Source organism: Vulpes vulpes, chromosome 11 (assembly GCF_048418805.1).
Source record: "Vulpes vulpes isolate BD-2025 chromosome 11, VulVul3, whole genome shotgun sequence".
Taxonomy (NCBI): domain Eukaryota; kingdom Metazoa; phylum Chordata; class Mammalia; order Carnivora; family Canidae; genus Vulpes; species Vulpes vulpes.
Window position 1 is genome coordinate 23,114,341 of NC_132790.1, and position 3,492 is coordinate 23,117,832.

At 40.8% G+C, this 3,492-nt stretch overlaps 1 pseudogene; it reads right to left on the reverse strand.

Moving 5' to 3' along the window:
• Positions 1–2,355: 2,355 nt before the first annotated feature.
• Positions 2,356–3,291, reverse strand: LOC112928598 (olfactory receptor 52M1-like; annotated as a pseudogene).
• Between the last annotated feature and the right edge of the window lie 201 nt (positions 3,292–3,492).

The window sequence follows — 3,492 nt, forward strand, 5'->3', positions numbered from 1 at the left end:
ATAGCAAAATCTAAGGCAGTCGATCATACTCCTACCATTGTAAATCTGGGAGGCATATTTAGAAGCTGCCACAACAATCTCCATGGTTTCTGCTCTCTAAACTACTTAGTCTTTCTGGTTAGGTAGCCAACCTAATGCCTCTTAGGCTACATCTAGGCTTCACAATAATAAAATACCTAAGACCTCACAGGCACCTGGGTAGCTCAGTAAGTTAAGTGTCCCACTCTTGATTCCCCCCTCCTCCCACTCTGGTCATTATCTCAGGGCCATGGGATTGAGCTTTGTGTTGGGCTCTGTGCTCAGCAGTGAATTCACTTGAGATTCTCTCCCTCTCCCCTTCTGCCTATGTGTGTGTTCTTTTTCTTAATAAATAAATAAAATCTTAATTTAAGTAAGACCTTAGAATTGCAGGAGAGACTATGGTATTCCATAGCCAGTCTGACAGAACTCAGTCTTTGGAGTATAAAGGCAAATTCATGTGCTAAGCTAAATTCTGAAGGTTAGGTGCCATAAATTGGATCCAAGTTTATGACTAACTCACTTGAGCATATTTTCCTTCAGAAAACCTAAATGTTCTGCACTGAAGAAATGTTAGAATTCTTGTTTAGTCTCCAATTTTTAATCTTGTAGTTAAATGCTAGAGCTTCAGGAATAGTTCTGAGTCTTTGGGCTTTGCCCTTTCTTGGACTCCTTCAATGAGATGGCCTGAGAGCCAGTGATAACATACTTAGAACTAACTTTAAACCTCTTTCCTTGCTCCCCATCCATGGTGGGGATGGGCAGAATAGGACTTTGCTTATGATTTGCTTTTTCCATTCAGATGGAGAAGAGTACTTGACTTCTTCCCAAACTTGGACATAAGGTTCAAGAAAGCTAAACACCATGATGGAAGTATGGAATGGGATATAAGTTAGATATATTAGAAGAAATATGAATATAATCAGAACCCTAAATGATCACACGACACATTCTAGATATCACAATAGTGAGGCAATTAACTGGAATAGCCAAAGCAAACTGAGAAGTCCGTTTGTCTGGTTGTCATGTAATGATCTTTCCCTTGTACTTGACTATTTCCCTTCATGCTAAGCTCTGTGATCATTTGTTGTACACCCGAAGCTTCATATACTCAACATCTTCCATCCAGTTATAGTTAAGGATTTGTAATTGAACTTAGATTGAATGCAGCTCTACTCGTGGGAGAGGAGACTGATCTGTGCATTCCCAGGTGGGAATAAGGAGTTTAGTGTCTGCTGTATAAGGAACATGAAATGCAAAACCATTCAGACCTTGGAAGATGCTTTTTTGGCTTTTACATGGCTGACTAAAATGAGGGTCAGAAGGACTCAGAAGCTCTGGAGGTTTAAACTGCTTGACTTTACCTCTTGTAAACTGAGTCACTTGGACAATTCTATCACTTCTAGGAATGTCAGTTTTTCTCATATGCAAAACAGGGAAAATGCCTGCCTATACAGTGTGGTTATAATTACATTAGTTATTATTCAACAGCAGCTACTTAAGTAGCAAAGTGCTTTATACTTCTAAATACTGAGCTAATAATTTAGAAAGAAAAGCCAATGTTCCTAGACACAATAGAATTCATACCTTCACCCTATTTTGTAGTTATTAAAAAGATAACACATCATGAGCAGGGGTCCTACAGATGGACCCAGGGAGAGCTCCTGTGGGAAGGGGAGGCTCTCTTCATGGAGTCGTCACATGCTTCAGGCTACCTGATGGGAGTGGGTCTACAGGAGAAGTACAGGGTCATGTTGAGACCTGGTTGTCTTGCCTCATTAAGCTGACATTTTTTTCCAGGCCATGTTCTCCTAGAACACTCCATGCTTGCTTAGTACAAATATTTTTAGCAGCATCTCCTATAAAGGTTTAAATAAAAAATGTTTTATTTATTAAGGCCATTTTAATGAAATCCAGTTTTCTAGAATATACCTTCTACTCAGTATATTTTCTGTGTATCCTATAACACAATGTTATAAATGCTAAAGCATTTAATCTACATGCCTTAGAAACCTTATATGCAGTTTATAAAATATATCCTGTCCTCTTCCCGATGCATAAAATATGAACAATACTACCAACCTTTTAACATGTTAGGACATCTGTAAGAATGCAAATTGCTACTTGTATTACTGATGTCCTCATGATGTTACCTTGACAGCTCAAATATCCTTCAGTTGTTAAACAAAAAAATCAACTACCCTTAGAATTTACAGTTGCCTATTCTTAGCATTCTATTGGAAACACAAAATGGAGAACACTGGCCTAACATCTTGGCAAGGTGCCCCCCATATTTCAATCCCTTCTCTGTGTGCTTACTTGAGAAGGAAGTAACAGTCATCTGATCTTGGTTTCTATCTTCAGGATTTGGAGAAGCCTCTCTCAGATCTGCTTGATGCAGACAGCATAGACAGTGGGATTGAGGATTGAAGGAATGAGGAGGTAGAAGCTGGCCACTAGAGTGTAGATTGGAGGAGGCACCTGGTGACCAAATTGATGAATGAGAGAAGAAACGGCAATAGGAACATAAAAGATCAGAATGGTACAGATGTGAGAACCACATGTCCCCAGGGTTTTAAGCCTGGCCTCAGGTGTGGCCAGTCCCATCACAGCCCAGAAAATCATCATATAAGAGGCAGCAATGGCTGTTGGTTCCAGGATCAGGACCAGAAAGCCAAAGCTCAGCCCATAGACATTGTTGCCCCTGCTGTCACCACAACCAAGGTGCTCACATCCATGTGCTCACAGTAGGAGTGGGAGATGACATGAGCTTTGTAAAGGGGTAGCCACAGGTGGATTATCAAAGGCAGGGGTCTGATGTAAAGTATACCCCAGAGGAGAGCAGCCACCCCCAAAAATCACACCACAGTGCTCACTCATACTGTGGTGGAACAGAGTAGGTTACAGATGGCTACACAGTGGTTAAAAGTCACAGCAAGGAAGATGCTGGACTCGCTGTGGCAAAGCAGTGGATGAGGAACATTTGAGCCAGGCAGGCATCCAGGCCAATGTTCCCAGCGCCAAACCAGAAGATTCCCAGCATTTTGGGCATAGTAGACAGAACCAGGTCAATGACGGCCAAAATACACAGGAAGAAATACATGGGCTGATGCAGGCTATGCTCCACCTTTACCACAGCCAGAATGGTGACATTCCCCACCACAGCAACCAGGTAAATGGAGCTGAGGGGGATGGAAAGCCAGATATGTAGGGACTCTAGCCAGTGAGCTGGAGGGGACTAGATATTGAATAGACATTATGAGAAGTGAGCATGATTTATAAATGAACCTCACTCGTGCCCCAAAATGCAGTAGAAACTTTTCTACAAATAAAAAATAAGAATATTTTTAAGTTCTGCAATAAAGAATAGGCTCACTGATAAGATGCTATATAAACTTTCTTAGAAGAAACTATTCTGTATGTTGGCAAATTGAACACCAATAAAAAATAAATTTATTAAAAAAGAAAAGAAAC